Consider the following 19,563-nt stretch of genomic DNA (forward strand, 5'->3'; position numbering starts at 1 on the left):
TAATGGAAACTTTTAACAACTCAGCTAATATTTTTGAGCCTAGATTTTTTTTATTTGTATGACGGGTGCTATAATAATACTTACTTCATGGGGAGGGGGTTATGAAGCTTACTTTTGAAATGTATTCTTTCATTTATTCATTAAATTGATTCAACAAATACATGCTAAGATCCTATTATGTGTCAATAACTGTACTGGCATTAGAGATGCAACAGTGAACAAGATGTACAAATTCTAAAATTAAAAATATAAAAGCACAAGTCAGATGTTAATATTTTATTTTATTGTAGTGGGTTCAGAAATTTTATTTGCTGCTCATAGACAAGATGTAATATCTTCCTTTCTGTAAAACATCTCTGGTCTTCCTCAAGATTTCAGTGTGCTAGAAAGCTTGAAATTAAAAGCAAAAACAAACAAACAAACAAAAAGTAACACTGAATTATTCCATACCAGCAACTTAATCCTATGCCATAACCAAACCATCCCTTTATGTATACATTGCTCTTTAGTAAAATTATCTGATCTTTCAGATTCTGCTTCCTTATCCTTCTTTCCTCCTCCCTTCAAAACCAGTATCTGGTGTATTGATCTTATGGCAAAAGGAACACTAGAACTTTGAATCCATAGGGTGTTCTCTGAATCATCCTTGATCTTGGCTATGAAATGGGAGGTCTGGGTTGCTCCTCAGACAGGACACCATCAAGGTGTACCAGGTCATCTGTCATCTGTTATAGTCATCTGAGGTCATCTGTTATAGTTAACTTGGGCTGCTATAACAATTACAATAGACTAGCTGGCTCAAACAGCAAACGTTTTTTTCTTATAGTCCTGGAGGCTAGATGCCCAGGATCAAGGTGCTGGCTGATTAAGTTTTTGGTAAGAATCTGCTTCCTGATTTTTCAGGAAGCCACTATTCTTGCTGGTGTTCATATTTTGGAGACAGAGATCATCTCTCTCATGTCTTCCCTTATAAGGGCACTAATACCATTCACGAGGGTTCTATCCTCATGCCCCACTTCCAAATATTATCACATTGGGAATTTGAGCTTCAGCATTTTAATTTTGAGGGGAACACAATCATTCAGTCCATAATAGTATCTGCTTATAATGCCTACTGTTGGTGATCTTCTTGGTCCCTCTTTCTTTCTCTCTTAATTGATCAGAGCTTTCAAATCTTCTCTAGAAAACATACCCTCATGTGGTCTGTCCCAGGTAGTTTGCCCTGCCATGAGGACCTGTCATTAGCAAACTCCCAGCCAGATTCTCGGTTAACTGTTAAGTTCTCTTGTGGTGAAATATGGGAATTCCTAATTCTTGTTCATATCCCACAGGAACCAAGTTTTTGTTATAGGGGTAGCCTAGAAGAAGTCTGTTTTATAAGTCCTAAATTGAAAATAGAATACCCTTTAGGCTGTTTCTTTCATACATTTTTAAGGTGTCTTTAAAATCTCACACCTCAAACAGACATGCACATAACTAGTAAATTTCACATTGTCAGGAATCAGGATTTGAACTCAGGTCTCTATAACTCCAAAGCTCATGCTTTTAATAATTATCCTACATAGCAGTTGCTTCTTTTCCATGGGGTGTATACTCCAAGGCCCCCAGTGGATGCCTGAAACCACAGATAGTATCATAGTATCAAACCCTATAAATATTATGTTTTTTCCTATACATGCATACCTATGATAAATTTTAATGATTTAAGATAGACTCAGTAAGAGATTAACAATGACAATAAAATAGAACGATCATAACAATATGATCATATATATGTGTGTATATGTATATAAAATGGACTATTACTCAGCCTTCAAAAAGAATGAAATCATGGATAGAACTGGGGTGTATTATGCTGAGCACAATAAGTCAATCAGAGAATGACAAATACAATATTATTTCATTCATATGTGGAATCTAAAAAACAAAACAGGAACATAGGGGAAGGGAGAGAAAAATAAGATGAAATCAGAGAGGAAGACAAACCATAAGAGACTCTTAACTCTAGGAAACAAATTGAGAGTTGCTGGAGGGGAAGTGGGTCGAGGATGGGGTAACTGGATGATGGGCATTAAGGAGGGCACTGGATGTAATGACCACTAGGTGTTATATTCAACTGATGAGTTACCGAACTCTGTATCTGAAATTAATGATATACTACTATATGTTAACTCATTGAATTTAAATAAGTTTAAAAAGTTATATGAATGTGGGGTCTCTCTCTCACACACACATACTCTCTCTCAAAATATCATATTGTATAGGCATACCTTGGAGGTATTACAGATTTGATTTCAGACTACCATACTAAAGCAAATATTCACAATAAAGCAAGCCAAATGAATTTTTTGGTTTCCCAGTGCATATTAAAGTTATATTTACACTCTGCTGTCATCTGTTAAATGTGCAATAGCATTATGTCTAAAGAAAAACGATGTACATTCCTTAATTTAAAAATACTTTATTGGTAAAAATGCTAACCATCATCTGAACTTTCAGGAAATCATACTCTTTTTGCTCGTGGAGGACCTTGCCTCCATGTTGATGGCTGCTGTTGGATCAGGGTAGTGGCTGCTGAAGGCTGGGGTGGTTGTGGCAATTTCTTAAAATAAGACAGCAATCAAGTTTACTGCTTCAAGTGACTCTTTCATGAACTATTTCTCTGTAGTGTGCAAAGTGGTTTGATAGCATCCTACCCACGGTTGAACTTCTTTGAAAATTGGAGTTGATCTCAATCCTGCCACTGTTTTATCAAAGGTTTATGTGCTATTCTGAATCTTTTGCTGTCATTTGAACAATCTTCACAGCATCTTCACCAGAAGTATATTCCATCACAAGAAACCACTTTCATCCATAAAAAAAACAATTCATCTGTTCAGATTTTATCATGAGATTGCAGTAGCTCATTCCCATCTTCAGACTCCACTTCTAGTTCCAGTTCTCTTGCTCTTTACACCACATCTGCAGTTACTTATTTCACTAAAGTCTTGATCCCCTCAAAGTCATTCATGAGAGCTGAAGTAAACTTCTTCCAAACTCCTGCGAATGTTCATATTTTGACCTCTTCCCGGGAATCATGAATGCTCTTAATGTCATCGAAAATGGTGAATCCTTTTCAAATTTTCAATTTACTTTTCCCAGAGCCATTAAAGGAATCACTACCTATGGCATCTATAGTTTCATGAAATGGATTTCTTAATTAATAAGACTTAAAAGTTGACATTTCTGTTTGATCCATGGACTGCAGAATGGATGTTTTGTTTGCAGTCATGGAAACAATATTAATCTCATTGTACGTCTCCATCAGCACCCTTGGTGGACCAGATACACTATCAATAAGCAGTAGGGCTTTGAAAGAAATCTTTTTCTGGGCAGAAGGTCTCAACAGTAAGCTTAAAATACTCAGTAAACCATGTTGTAAACAGTTATGCTACCATTCAGACTTTGTTTTTCCATTTATAGAGCATAGGAAGAGTGGATTTAGCATACTTTTTAAGGGCTTTATGATTGTCAGAATTCAAAATGAGCTTTGGCTTCAAATTAAGGTCACCAGATGCATTAGCCTCTATCAAGAGAGTCAGCCTGTCATTTGAAGCTGTGCTACCAGGCATTGACTTCTCCTCTCCATCTATGATAGTGCTAGATGGCCTCTTCCAGGATAAGGCTGTTTTGTCTACATGGAAAATCTGTGGTTTACAGTAGCCACTTTCATTAATGTTTTTTAGCTTTGTCTTCTGGATAACGCTGCAGCTTCTGTCAGCACTTGATGCTTCATCTTGAACTTTTATATTAAACCTCATGGACCAGTGTCTGCTAGCTTCCAACTTTTCTTCTGCAGCTTCCTCACCTTTCTCAGCCTTCACAGAATTGAAGAGAATCAGGGCCTTGCTCTGGATTAGGCTTTGGATTGAGGGAATGTTGTGGCCAATTGTTTTATCAAGACCACTAAAACTTTATCCATATCAGCAATAAGATATCCATAATAGCAATAAGCCTATTTCATTTTCTTTTCAAATGTATGTTCACTGGAGTAGCACTTTTAATTTCCTTCAAGAATCTTTCTTTACATTCACAACTTGGCTGTTTGGTGCAAGAGGCCTAACTTTTGGCCTGTTTTGGCTTTCAATATACTTTCCTCACTAAATGTAATCATTTTTAGCTTTTGATTTCACATGAAAGACATGCAACTCTTCCTCTCACTCAAACACTCAGAGTCCATTTTAGGGTTATTAATTGGCCTAATTTCAATATTGTTATGTCTTAGGGAATGGGGAGGCCTTAAGAAAGAGAGATACAGAGGAACTCCTGGCCAGTGGATTTGTCAGAACACACACATTTATCAGTTAAGTTTGTTATCTTATGTGAGCATAATCCATGGCACCCCAAAACAATCACAATAATAACATCAAAGACCACAGATCATCATAACAAATATGATAATGATGAAACATTTGAAATATTTCAAGAATTACCAAAATGTGACAGAGAAACACAAAGTGAGCAAATGTTGTTGGAAAAATGACACCAATAGACTTGCTTGATACAGGGTTGCCCCAAACCTTTAATTTGTTAAGAAAAAACAAAAACGACAACCACAATACCGCAATATTCTTGAAGTACAGTAAAGTGAAGCAGGATAAAATGAGATATGCGGTATTGTACTCACCTTTCCTCTTGCAATGTTGTGAGATGATAAAATGCCTATGTGATGAAGTAATTTTAATGATGTAGCTATTGTGACATAGCATTAAGCTGATTTTGACCTTCTGACCATGCATCAGGAGGATCATCTTCTTCCAGACTGATTAACAGCAGGTAACTAAAACCATGGAAAGTGAAACTGCAGATAAAAGCATGGTCTACTGGGTAGAGAAGTCTCTTTGGAAGCATATACTAGTATTGTTAGGTTCACATTCTGATAGATACTTCGAACTGAAAAGTATCTTAGAGGTCATTGTTTCATTCTTAATTTGAAAAATTAGAAAAGACCCATAGATGAATGATTCATTTAGGGTTTCACAGAGCCTGTGGGCTTCTGGGTTTTCCTTCATCTGGGCACTGAGAAGCTCATACATACAAGAAACTCTCACCTGGGCCCCAGTGCTTTCCCTCCTCTGTCAATAGCAATTTGGACTTGAATGTCAACTCTAGCACTTACTAATTGAGACATTTACTGAAATCTTCTAAGCCTCAGCATCCTCATCAATAATATGGAGAATATCATATCCTAACTTGTATTTATTAGGATAAAAGGAGAATAACCATATAAAATGCCTAGCACAGAGAAGAAACTCAATAAATAGTAGAGTCTTTCTTTCCTGATTCTTTGTTGTTACTTCCTGGAGGTCTCCTAGCTGCTGACTTTGAAATCATGCCTACTGTGTCAGTTGAGCCCTGCCTACTCTGTGAACATTGCCTGATTCCCTGGATTTGGCCCATTGTCAGCTTGGACTTATGATCCCTAATCCCATTGTGAACGTCTGGGACCCTAAGCTGCCTGTTGTGACTTCTACCCTAGCAGATGTTTTCTTATCCCTTTCTACCAGCTGTTCAGTCTTGTTAGAGTTTTATGCCTCTTGACTCATTGCCAGTCCGAACTTAGTGACCTTAAGATCTGTGATGGTTATTATGATGCACCAACCATATTCCCCTTCAAGGAAGACTTATTGCCCCACCTCCTAGGAGTGTTTTCAGCAGACAGACTTCAGCTGTAAGCTATAACACAGGCCACAGTTATGCCTCTTCCTAGGGATTCCACATCAAATAACTGATTCATGGAGGCCCAATTTGGAACAACTCTCAAAGACCATTCTAGCTCCATAGCTCCCCAATGGTATATAGCTGAGACTGCCCTTGGGCTTGCATCATGACTCAGTTTTCCCTCCATCCTCTCCTCCTTCCATCCCTGCCCTTCCGTAAGCATTGATCCCAAGGTACTCCATATACATCTTGAGTGCTAATATCGATTTCAGTTTCTGCTTTATGAGTCTATGAAAAAGGTCCCCTCAAACTGCTCCCATTTCCTATCACTGTGAATTCTGATTTTGCCTGATAGATCCTGGACTGTTATTGCTGGCACACTAGACTGAGTGTGTGTGTGTGTGTGTGTGTGTGCGCATGTGTGTGTGTGCATGTGTGTGACTGTGTATGTGTAAAAGACAGATGAACACTCTTGCTGGTCTGGTATCAAAAAAGCCAAAGCTACAGGGAGAACTTTTCATAACTTTCTGCTCCTAGATGGTGTTTTAGAGAAGTTAGCAATCAGTTGGGCTTTAATCTTGAACAACCCTCTGTTCTTCTTGTGTGAGCCTTACTCTGACAGGTCCTGACACTAGGAACACAGGTTAAATTAGACCTACTTTTGTCCTGAAAGTGTCATGATCTAGGGTGAGAGGCAGGTATTATATAAATAAATTATAGTAAGGAATGGTTAAGTGCAATGAAAGAGATACTTCCTATCCTGAGGAACTTAGATTATAACGTTTCCTGGCAGACTCATTCTAATGATGAAACTAAGTCACATCACACAATGCCTGGCACAGAGGAGACAATTATTGAATCAAATCATCTTATTTTGCAGGTTAGGAGATTGGGGGCCTAAAGCATTGAGTGACTTGCTTATGATCCCATAGAACGTAATGGCCCAGCTGAGACTAGAACTCAAGTCTCTAGATCCACACTCTATGACTTTTTTGCACCATGCACTTTGCCTCAAGAAGGTAAAGTGTGTGTGTGTGTGTGTGTGTGTGCATGCATGTACACGTGCATACATGCACACACACACTCTATCTGCTAGTATTGTTTTCAGACCTAAACTGGGAAACTGGCTGCCTCCCTTACAATTTAAGCACACTGTATATGTGGTTTCAGGCTGTGTTTTGGAGGCTCCTTTGTTTTTTACTAAAATGAGCCCAGCAGCTGGGCAGTATTTCTGTTCCCACATCATATTCCCCCTTCACGCTTAGTGGAATGGCAGAGAAGCATCAGACCGCAGCAGTGACATTTATATGAAAAGAACCCATTGTGTCCTTTGTAAGGAATAGCACATAGCTCTAAGCCATACTGCTTTCCCATTTGCCTTCCTCTGGGAGGCCCTGGCAAGAGCTTGGCCCGCCGGAGGGAGCTGCCTGAGTCCTCATGCCGGAAATTATATTCCGTAATTAAAATCAATAGCAAAACAGACACACAGCAGAAAGGTCATAGAACACAACAGAAAACCATTGAGTAGCATATTGCCAGGTATCAAAATAGATTTTTGAACTTTTGTTTAATCTGCAAATGCCGAAAGCCATCCATGGGTGAGAGGCAGTGTGCCCCAAACCCTAGCCTCACCTAGGGAAGGGTTTAGCTAAACAAGCCTCCTGCTTAAATCCTTCAAAGCCCAGCCTCTTCAGTCCAGCAGTGCTCCTTTAAAGTCTCTGACTACCTTCACATTATTAAGCCAGTGGACTCCTCACCCTGGAGATCTGTTCACAGCCTGTGTCCTGAAGCCCTCACCTTAGCCTACCCAGGGCTCCATTCCTTACATGCCTCTTGGAATCTCTGCTTTCTGACCTATTGGTGTGACTATACCACACTTTTCTCTTTATATATGATAATTGATGTTACTTTTCTGGCATTTTTCCATTCTTCTCATATCTCAGGCTGTTTCAGCCCTGGTCTAAACCAGCTCGGTCTCTGGGATTTTTTTTTTTCTACTGCAGCCTTGTGTCTTCCTTGTTCAGAGAACTAGGGCTCAGGCATAACTTCCCCTTCTCCCCTCCATATGCATTCCCCAGTGAAATCTTCCTCCTCATTCAGCTATAACATGTATGCTAATCTTCTGTATGTGCCAATCATGGAGCCGGGGGTATTCACATATTATGTTTAATTCCTACAGATTATAGTTAACCCCATAGCCACTCATTTTACAGATGATCTTTTTTTTTTTTTTTAAGGCAACTTTTTTTTAATAGTATACAGTAAACTTTAAATTACAAGCAGCCTACTCAAAAACAAGTATGGAAGAATTAGAAAATATAATTACTCCTTAGAGAAAAGCCACAAATTAAACTACCAGCAGAGCGGACTTGAAAGGTTATCTGTGAATATTTTCAATCGCAAGAAGAAAGCTTCAAGGAAAGGGGACTTTTTATAAAGTTATACCTCCACACCAGAGAACAAGGATGTAAAAGAAGTACCCTACCTCTACCCACCCCATCCCTGCAGCTAGGAAAAGAAACATCCCTTTGTTTTAATAAACGGGAGAGTCTGTGGAAAGCAAGGCAGGCATCCCAGCTTGAGGACCAGAGGAAAGGGACTAAATACCTTCAGGTTTCATTCCTATGGAAAGAATGATGTGGTGGAGATTCTTAGAAATGCAAAAACTAGATGTGTTAGGTAACTGGTACAGATGATCTTAGAATGAAGTGATTTGTGATACTCCAGCAAGTCAGTGACAGAGCCAGAATTCAAATCCATGTCTGCTGTCTCCCAGACCAAGGTTGCTCCACAACAGCAGAGCTATCTTGTCCTTGCAGAAACAAACATAAAAATACAACATGCTGTATTTTTCAAACGGGTGGAATAATATGTCCACTGAGTCATGAGGTCCACAGTGGGAAAGTGCCTAAACAACAGGCATGAAAGACTTTAAGACTTTTCTGCAATCCTAAAGGTAGCAGACCTTGTTAAATTTTTGCTTAGGACCAAAATCATTCTCATTTTTAAACACTGGACCCTAGGCAAATACCCTTTGGCTTTGAGACATTCATGGTGGCCCCCCAGAGGGTCCATCCAGTAGCCTCAGTAAGTTCAACTTTGGTTTGTTTTTAAACTTTTTATTGAAATATAATATGCAAACATAAAAGTGCACATATAAATATACGGCTTGATGAATTTTCAGTCTGAATATGCCTATGTAACCAGCATCCTAATTAAGAAACAGAACATTACCAGAATCTCAGAAGCCCTCTTTGTGTTCCGCTCCCCCAAGGATAACCATTATCCTGACTTAGTCCCACAATTTATTTATCTGTTGTATTGGTTTTTTGTTTGTTTTTTTTTTTTTGTTTTTTTTTGTTTTTTATTTATGATAGGCACACAGTGAGAGAGAGAGAGGCAGAGACACAGGCAGAGGGAGAAGCAGGCTCCATGCACCGGGAGCCCGACGTGGGATTCGATCCCGGGTCTCCAGGATCGCGCCCTGGGCCAAAGACAGGCGCCAAACCGCTGCGCCACCCAGGGATCCCTATCTGTTGTATTGTTGATGGCACTTGGGTACTTCCTATTTTTGTATATTACAAATAGTATTGTAGAATATTATTGAAGAAGTCTTTTTGCACATATATATGCATGTATTCTATTGGGGATATAAAAGAATTGGTCAGCCATCAAGTATATGTATTGTGTTAGTTTCCTGTTGTTGCTATAACAAATTACCACAAACTTAGTGGCCTAAAGCAATACAAATTTATTATCTTACAATTCTGTCAGTAAGAAGTCCAAAATGAGTCTTATGGGGTTAAAATTAAGGTGATGACAGGGCTGGCTCCTTCTGGAATCTCCAACAAGAAATCTGTCTCCTTGTCTTTTCTACCTTTTAAAGCTACATTCCTTGCACCTTCGTCTCATAGCTCCTTCCTCCTTCAAATCTTTCTTTGCTTCTGTCTTTACAGTGCCTTCTCTCTTACAAGAATCGTTGTGATTACATCAGGTCCTCCCAGATAATACAGAATAATCTCCCCCTCTCAAGATCCCAATTTAATCACATCTGTAAAGTATTTTTTGCTGTACAGGGTAACATTTGTAGGTTCCCGTGATTAGGATGTGGACATCCTTGAGGAGTCTGACATTCTTCAGCCTGCCACAGTTATGTTCCACTTTATAAATATTGTCCGTACTACCAGGTCATACTCCTACCAGCAATATAGGAGAATTCCGGTTGTTCCACATCCTCATCAACTCTTGATCTATTCCATCCTTTTCACTTTGCCCAGCTTTTCTTCCCTGTCTAGCTCAAAACTATTCTGGAAAGTCACACTTTCTGTATCAACAGTTATGCCCGTGCCCTCCCTTTCCCTCTCTAAGCACAGTAATTCTTCCTCATTGCTATTTCTGTTAAGAAGGGACATTTTAAAAAATGAGTTCTACCCTACAGCGAAATGGGAAGCCTTATGAGGTGATAAACATTTTGTCACTAAAGGTATTCAAGCATATGCTAGACAAACGTTTGTAGGAAAACTGTAGAGGCAAATTCAATATTGGATAGAGGTGTTCCCTTAGCAAGCCAGAGATTGAAAGGACTTAGGTTTTGGTTTTGACTTCCCTATTTACCACATAGCCACAAGCAACTTCCTTAACTTCTGTGAGCTTCAGTTTCCTTATTTTTACACCGAGAGTATTACTACGTGCATTTGCTGTGATGATAAAATGCCACCTCCTCTGAGTTACCTAGTCCCATAACCATTTCTGTATCATGGGGATATATATTTTTAAACACAGTTGCCTATACTTTTATTATAGCACTGATCACATTGGACTGTAATGAAATACTACTTACTGCTTCTTGCATGAGTCTTCAAATTCTACAAAGGCTGCTATTTTATAGGGTGTGTAATAATGTATTTTCTGTGCTTAGTAGAATAAGTGGCACATGGTAGGTGTGCAACAAAGGCATGAATCTTATTTCCATCATGGGACTGGTCTGAGAATCTAGTATGGTATTGGCTAAAAACACTTTTAAAATTTCAGAACACTTCCAAGATGCATTGTGTCATTCCTGTCATTAATATCTTGTTGGTCCAGGCGGTAAGTCTCTGGGTCCGTCACTGAAGCCAAATGGAGCACCCTCATCAAGGAAGGATTATGAGAAGGGAGTGACATCTGTCCCATCTGAATTTCTCTTTGAGGAACATGGGGTGTTCTCTACAGGACACTATTTCTGCCTCTCTGAAGAGTAGCTCTAATTACTGGTGATAATTAGTTGCAATTTAAGGTCCTCCGGGCAATTTGTGGAAGTGCAAATTGCATCTAGGCTCTCTAGGATTTGATGTTCTTTCCCTTGATGTCTCATACCATCTCTCTTCCTGTGAAATAGGAGCCAAAGAAGGAAAAGGTGCCTGAATGGGGCCAAAACCTAAAGGTCAGCTTCACAAAGGGCCTCCTTTGCACTCTCCTCTGCAGAATAAACCTCAAGTGCCATTCAGGTGGCTGCAAACATTTGAGCAGTCAGAGAAGGAGCCATTTATTCTTTCATTCCTTTGACAAATGTTTGAGAGTTTTCTCTGTGCTAAGTGCTGATGATGCAGAGGTGGGCACATGTGGGCCATGCCCTTAAGTTCCTCACAGTCTAGTGGAACAGATAGATAGGAAAATAGACAACTGCGAGATAATCAGATGATGATGCCAGAAAGAAAAATAACAAACAGGAGTGACAATGACAACTACCACTTAATGCCCAGATAATAGCCTAAATATTCTACATTTGTTTTCTCTAATCTTTATAATAGCCTTAAAATATCAAAATTCCCTTTTTTAAGTTGAGGAAAATGAGGCTCAGGGAAGTAACTGGAAAGTTAGAGGCAAGTTTGGTGAGGTAACTGAAGTGAAGGAAGGACAGGAAGGCTCTCTGAGCCTGAACTCACAGAATGTTTGGATAAAGAGACGGCTAAGCTGCAAGGTGAACTTGAGAAAATCAGCCCAACAAACCTGTCCTGGACTTGCTTTCTCATCTTTTGCTCTGCATTTACCAGGTTCCACCCTCAGAACATCATCCTTTACCTTAACATAAAGAGTTAGAGAATAGAGAGTTCTGTTACATGGAATGTTTCCCATCATCTTTTTATGCTTTCAGTTACGTTGAACACATCTTAGAGATTAGCACTATTGGCAGCTGCCCCTGTGGCCCTCCTCTTGATCAAAATCTGGCTTGACTTTGAGCTGATCTCTTACCTTCTAAAATTGGAGTAATGGGGATCCCTGGGTGGCTCAGCGGTTTGGTGCCTGCCTTTGGCCCGGGGCGCGATCCTGGAGTCCCAGGATCGAGTCCCATGTCGGACTCCTGGCATGGAGTCTGCTTCTCCCTCTGCCTGTGTCTCTGCCTCTCTTTCTCTCTCTACGTCTATCATGAATAAATAAATAAAATCTTAAAAAAAAAATAAAATAAAATTGGAGTAATGATAATACTGCTGCCCCTAAATCCAGCCTCCTTTACTGCCAGTTTCCCTAGGGACAGACTGTGCTAAGCATGTGGGCCCAATGGAAAAGGTTATTATTCTTCATGGGTTGAAGTTTTCAGGTTTCCTATTTCCAGCTCCTCTGCCCCTGCTTTGGGCTTTAGAGTACATCAGACCTGGGGAGTGGTTTCTCCTCTATTGGAGGCATAAAGCAAACAACAGACAACCACAAACCAACAAACCATTGGCCTTCCTTTCCTTTTCTGTGCTAAGACAGAGAAATACCATTTGGAGGATAGGGACCTTTGGTATGACAGGTGCCTTTGTCTGGAGGAATAAAGAATGATAGGTCAGGGCCCAGAGGGGAGAAAGCAAAGGACTCCTTGCTTAGGGCTAGTTTCAGGCTCTGATTGTGAGACATGAAGGCAAAGCAGTTCTTAAATGGAAAGGGAGCAAGGACATTTGAAAGAAGCCCTATTTAAGAATAAAAATGAACAGATGATACCTTCTATTTCCTGAGCATTTTTAAGGCGCCAAGCACTCTCATATAATCTTTGCATATTTTATTTACCACAATCCTCAAATAACTCTATGAGATACAGATTATTTTACCCATTTTATAGACAAAGAAACAGGCTCAGAGACTTTAAGATGTTACAAAATCACACAGCCAGTTAACTATAGAGCTGGGGCTTTAATCTAGGTCCCTCTAACTCAAAGGGTTATGTTCTTTTCACATGGTGTGCTATTTCTGTTCCTATGGGATTAGTCATTCCAGATAAAAATGATTTAAAGTTACTGAATATACCTTGGAAGTTTCCAAAGCACAATCCTTTTTGTTGTTTTAAATGAGTTGTTTGTTTTACATTCCCTTGAGTTTGGAGGTAATATGTAGTTAATGAATGAATTAAATAATTGATTAAACCCATTTTTCTATTAACATTATAATAGTACTTCCATTAATATGAAAATATGAATGTGTCTCAGAGAAGTTTCCTTTGACATTATAATGACTATATTAAAATTTCAAATATAATAATGAAATTCTAATTGTTTTAGAGAAACAATTAAAAAAGGCTATATATAAATGCTCTGAAAGAACTATGGGATGTTCATGAAGTACCAAAGAGGAATTTTTAGAGAAGTTGTTATGAAAAAAAAAAGCACATAATTTTCATTAAAGTGGGCTGTAATTGCAAAATAATAATCATTTAAAGAGAATCTTTTCTTTGAAGTATTATAGTGAACAAAACAAGAATTGGCAGGTTAAAACACAATGTGGCAATTGAGACAAAGTAGTATAATCCAAATTCAGGCTTATTCATAGCTTTTCATGACCTTCTTTAAGTAGGTATGCAGGATATATTCAATTTGTCCCTCCTGATCTTCTCTCCATCCTTTTTCCATACTATTTTACACTTCTTCACCAGGCCTGCCTGTGTGGATTACATCAACAGTCTCCCTTGACCTATGATTTCTCTTAGGTTCCAGTCAATCAGGGGTGCCATTAAAAGACAGACGGAGGGAGAAATGTAAAGTTGTGTCATGTATTTCTCCAGTTTTCACCCTGAGGAGTGGTACTGGCTGCCTATGTCCTTTGTCACTTTTGTAATTGGTACTCAACACAGCTTCTCAGCTTCCCAGGTCTGGTAACCATTCCTTCCCCTCTTCCCTTCCTGCCTCCAGGTGGTATCTGGCCTCTGGGTGCAACACTATCCATCTGGTTTTTCTGCACTCTGCTTCCACCTTTGAAAATAGTCTTACATTAAACTGTCTTATGCATTAGCTTGTTTGAGTGTGCCACCTTGTTTCCTGCTGTGACTCTTGAGTTTTAACCAGGTGTTGGTGTTTTGTTTACTTGTTTGCCTTGGTTTTGGTTTTGGTTTCTTTGGGTTTGTTTTCACAAAATCATGAAATTGTCTCGAGTCAAGTACTAAATTTTAAGCAAGTCCCGTCATCTTTCTGGACTTTAGTCATACTATCTTTAAATTGAGGATAAAAATTTCTATATCACAGGTTTTTATGAAGATTAAATAAAGTAAACTGGTAAAGCATTTAGCACAATTATTGGCATATAGTAGATGCTTTGAAAATACTGGTTTCTTCTTCCTTTCTTTTCTTAGTTGCTTAGTATTTTAAGCTTAGTACTTTATTTGTCAAAGGATAATATATGATTTGGGGGAAGTGATAGAGCAGGCAAAGTTTTGGTAAATGTGACAATGAGTTTTTAGGCACTGGAAATATTTAAGCCCAGGTTGGGAGCTACTTGGCAAAGTGCTAATTCTGGGAACTAAACTGAAAAGCCAGTCTAGATGAATGGAGATTTCAGCCCCTTCTCCATTATGAAAACCCAGCTCTACCATTTTTGAAGCAGGAATCAATTACTTAGATAGGATTCTCTTGTAAGTGCCCACATTGCAAGGGGTAAGATTTCAAAGTGATCCTGTTTCTGGGCCTACTCACACATTCTCAGCTGGTTTCTCTACCATCCCTTGAAGAGAACATTAAAAGTGGCCTTGCTGAATGAAATAAGCCAGACTGACAAAGACAAATATTGCATGGTATCACTTATATGTGGAATATTTTTTAAAAAATTGAACTCATGTGGTTCCTGGGTGGCCCAATTAGTTAAGTATACAACTCTTGATTTCAGCTTAGGCCATGATCTTAGGGTTATGGGATCAAGCTCCACATTGGTCTCCACACTGGGTATGGAGCCTGCTTAGCATTCTTCCCCCCTGCTACTCCCCCTGCCTCTCTCCCTCTCTTAAAAAAAAAAAAATGTACTCATAAAAACAGGGAGTAGAAAAATGGTTGCCAAAGAGAGTTTGGCAAAAGGGTACAAACTTTCAGTTACAAGATGAATAAGATCTGAGAATTTAATGTTCAACATAGTGACTATAGTTGATAATACTGTGTTGTACAATTGACATTTCCCATGGCAGTATGGAAATTAAATGTTTTCATTGAAAAAAAAAGAGGTAAAAATGTGAGGTGATAGATGTGTTAATTAACATAGTGGTGGGAATCCTTTCACAATATATACAGGTATCAAATCATTACATTATATACTTTAAATATAATTGTATTTATCAATTATTCCTCAATAAAGCTGGGGTGTGGGGCGGGGAGTGACATCACAAACTTGAGTCTGCCTGGCTCCAAACATATCTCACTCACCTATAAAACCACTCTCTGATATTCATGCCCATTTTCATTTTGCAAATATTTTTTTCACCAATTATGCCATGCTTCTGTTTGTTGAACTTTGGAAAAACTGCATCCAGGCAGTATATATTTATTGACCACTTACTGTGTGCTAGACTGTTCTAAATCCTGGGGAGACAACATGAATAAAATCAAGCCTTTTCCCTGATGAAACTTTCATTATAGTGGAACAAGACACATAACAAAATAAATATATAGTACACTATCAGGTATTGATAAGTGACATAAAATTAAGTCAGGAAGAAAAAATAGAGAGTTATAGAGGAGGAATATTTTAGATAATATGGGGCATGTGAGCAAAAATCTGAATTAGTAAGAAAGTGAGCCATATGAAGCTCTAGAGAAAAACATTCCAGGCAAAAGCAACAGTGTAAAGCCCAGAGATGAGAACAAGTCAGAAGGCCAGTGTAACTGAGCAGAACTGAGAAAGTAGTAAGAAAGATCTGAGAAATAGCCAAGAGTTGAATCAGATGTAGAACTTTATAGGCTGTGGTAAAGATTTTGGGTTTTGCCCTAAATTTTCAATGGCTTTCAATAAAGGAAGTAATGTGAATCTAATTTATGTTTAAAATATTACCTGGCTGCCAGCTAGAAAGTAGACTAAAGGGACCAGGGAAGGGGGGAAAGAGCAAGAGTGAAGATAGCAAGTCATCAAAGAGGTTGCTGTAGTCATCTAGAAGAAAGATGAAGAGGGCCTCAGGCCAGGGAGGCTGCTAGTGGCCCAGCAGAAAGAAAATGGCGTTTTAAGGGATACTAGTAAGGAGGCGCCTACGGTGATCTAGGCGCCTTAGGTCCTAGAGGTGGGGTGCTGAAAAGTGATTGCTATCAGGAGGTATGTCAAAAGAGTGTGCCTGTGGATTTAATAGTAGATGCTAGAGAAAGAAAGGAGCCATGACTACTAGGTTTCTTACTTCAATGACTGGTTAGTCCAATAGAAGAAAGAAAATCAAGAATTCTATTTCAGACATATTACTTTTCAGATGTCCACTAGGCATCCAAGCGAAGATGTCTAGCAGACAATGAAATACATGTGTGAAGCTCAGTGGAAAGGTAAAGCATGAGATATAAATTCAATTATTAAAGTATCTAACTGGATTTTAAAGCCCCAGGATTGGATCGGAGTATAGAATAGAGGCAGAATGTATTCTGGCCTTCAGGGACCTCACAGGCCCTGTTTCTCTGCCTTATTCTGAGAAGCTCTGGTAAGACAAGACCAGCTGTAACTGAGGTTACTTCCTCAGGCCTGGAGTTATACACATCAAGAGTCTGATTCTAGCTCCACCACTCATCAGCTATGTGACCTTTAGGGAAATTACTTAACTCTTCAAACCTATTTTCTCATTCTCAAAAAGGACATGTTAATAATAATGAATGGAATATAACATCCCCTGCTACATAGTAAGCCCTTAATAAATGTTAATTATTAATATTAAGATGATCATACTTATTAATATTAGTAATATTAGGAACTCATTGTTCCCCACTCATTTCTTCCTCCTCTTGATCATCTTTGAGAATGAATGATTTGGAAGCAAAATAATTATTTCTTCAGCTCTTGACAATATCTAATATGATAATGCAGAGAACAACTGATATTATTTTTAGTTAATACTTATTTACATAGATCATGTCTTTATTGTATTTAGTGTCTTAAAGTCTTCCTTTTAAAGAAAGAGATTGACCTGGAAAAACAGTGGCTAATCAAAGCATGAGTGATTTTTATTATTTTAAAGATTTATTTATTTATTGTTAGAGACAGAGAGAGTGCAGGGGAAGGGGCGGGTGGTGGGGGGAGAGAGAGAGAGAGAGAGAATCTCAAGTGCACTCCCTACTGAGCATGAAACCCTTCACCAGCTTAGTGCCACCACCCTGGCTCTGAGATCATGACCTGTGCCAAAATCAAGAGCCAGATGCTCAATCAACTGAGCCACCCAGGCGCTCCTCAAAGAATACACGCTTTTTAAATAATGAGTTAGAGGGAAGCTATCATCCATGTGCTTGGCTAATTTTCACTCTTACTTCTCAAATTTACTTGAAGGACTCAGCACAGTAGTTTAAAGATGTAACTGGGTTTATATAATAACTATCATTCAAAGAATGTTCATATGAAGTAGTTATGTAAATAGAATTAGATTTCAACTGAGAAATCATATGTAAAAATCATATGCAGAATATATTATGTGGAATGTTCTTGATGTACCTTTGATGATTTAAATCTGACCTGTTCAGGAGCATAGAGCACAAGGATTAGTGAGGTGATAGCAGTGGTGTAAAGCACTCAAAAATCAAATATTTTTTATGGAGGGGGACAATTTTTTGTAGTCATTCATTTATTTGTAGTCAATTTAAGCGTCTCCTGTGTGAGAAGTGCTGAGTGTACCAAAAAAAAATAACTGCTAGTAACAACTACTATTGTCAAGCAGTTTCTGTCTAAGAGAGGGAGACACATGCTCACACACACGTCCATTGAAGTGATGTAAATATTATGAAAAAATAACTCTTTAATGAATAAGGAACAGTGGAATCCTACACCTAACTAATTTAAAAATCAGTCATACCTATGAATATAATTGGGTATATTCCCACTAGCTTGAAGTCTCTCTATAATTGTTTCTGGCCAAGGAGAGTACTAACAGCCAGAGTAAAATAATAATGCTTATTGACAAATAAGAGAAAAGAGGTGCTTGTCAGTGACTCTGAATGTGGGAAATGCTTGTTTCCTGCTGTTGTCTGGAATGGCAACAGTGAGGACCTGGAGCACTGTAGGAAGCTTTTAAATATTTAGTATGTGCCAACCCACAACTGAAGTATTTGTGTATTTAACTTGATAGAGAGATGAATTATATATGGGAATCTTTTCCTATCATTTGCTCTACGTGTGTTGACAAACGTCCCATCATTCTCTAGGAAGCACATGCCACAGGGATTACTGAAACGTTCTGCAGACAATTTACTTGTAGGGTTTTTATCCCATATGCTGCTTTCTCTTCTTTGCAGCTGTCTTTTTATTTATTAAAACACAATCATTGAACAGGGAACTTTTCCAGACTCCCTTTTTTCAAAGTAGCATTTTAGAGCTTAGGTCAAAAGCACTCCCTCGTGAATAGATAGTTATTCCCAAGATTTTGTCTCTTTGAACTGTAAGGAAGCCCCCTTGTTCAGCTCAGTTCAGTGGCCAACAATTCCAAAGTTTAATTAGAAACTTTGGTTCTAATTAAAAGAGAAAATATATCGTCTTATTTAAAATTGAAAGTTGAAAAGTCTGCAATTTTATGCCAATTGTCAGTGCATTAAATTAGATCTGGTGTATTTTTCCAAGGATAATGTTTACTCTATCCACATGTTCCTTTTCAGCCATCTATGCAGGTAAGTACACAGATTTGTTTGATTTCTGCAAAAGAGTGTATAAGATCTATCCTCCACTTAGTTAACTGTAATTATGTAAGATTATGCTTTTAACTACCAGAGTGGACTATTTGTATTCCAGGAATTTGACACAAAGCAGAACCTCAAATTCTTTGCTGTCTTATTCTGAATAAAAATCCAGTTACAAGAAATAGCATTAATCAAAGCCTGCTTGAAGATAGCATAGTTCCTTAGTTTCCCTGTTCTTAGAACATGCTAACATGCTAGATAATCTGAGAGCTACATAACTGAACTGCATCATCTTTGTACTTCGTAGAGTCGCCTTTGTAGAATTCCCCTTTGATATATTGCCCTTGGCCTCCATTAAAGGAACTCATAAAAATAGTCTTATGATCTTTCTTAATGAATTTACTCTAAATATGGTAAGAAAACAGATGCATACCATATGAAGGCATGAAAAAAAGTGTCAGGTTTCATGACCAGGAAAAATTGTGAGTAACTGGCTTTTTTCCCCAAGCAACTGGATTCTTTTTTATGAACTCTAAAAGCCATGTGACTGGTTATAGTTCCTTTTTGCTTTGGCTACTAGGAAGCTCAAATTTAAAGCCTACTTTTTTTTTTAAGATTTTATTTATTTATTCATGAGAGAGAGAGAGAGAGAGAGAGAGAGGCTGAGACACAGGCAGAGGGAGGAGCAGGCTCCATGCAGGGAGCCTGACATGGGATTCCACCCGAGGTCTCCAGGATCACACCCTGGACCAAAGGTGGCGCTAAACCACTGAGCCACCAGGGCTGCCCACTTTTAATGATGGCA

At 38.6% G+C, this 19,563-nt stretch overlaps 1 protein-coding gene and 1 long non-coding RNA gene across 15 annotated transcripts in view; one reads left to right on the forward strand and one right to left on the reverse strand.

Moving 5' to 3' along the window:
• AGBL4 (ATP/GTP binding protein like 4) overlaps window positions 1–19,563 on the forward strand; it is a 1,422,311-nt gene that overhangs the window by 895,672 nt on the left and 507,076 nt on the right. The window lies entirely within an intron of this gene.
• On the reverse strand, window positions 267–11,748 carry LOC119868272. Of its 2 annotated transcripts, none has more exons than XR_005370238.1 (3): window positions 11,689–11,748; window positions 4,667–4,819; window positions 267–390 (listed from the first exon to the last, which is right to left on the reverse strand). It is a non-coding gene; the product is annotated as an uncharacterized LOC119868272 (long non-coding RNA). The 2 variants fall into 2 exon arrangements; XR_005370237.1 differs by having other exon boundaries at window positions 11,625–11,719.

This window comes from Canis lupus, chromosome 15 (genome assembly GCF_011100685.1).
Source record: "Canis lupus familiaris isolate Mischka breed German Shepherd chromosome 15, alternate assembly UU_Cfam_GSD_1.0, whole genome shotgun sequence".
NCBI classification, from domain to species: domain Eukaryota; kingdom Metazoa; phylum Chordata; class Mammalia; order Carnivora; family Canidae; genus Canis; species Canis lupus.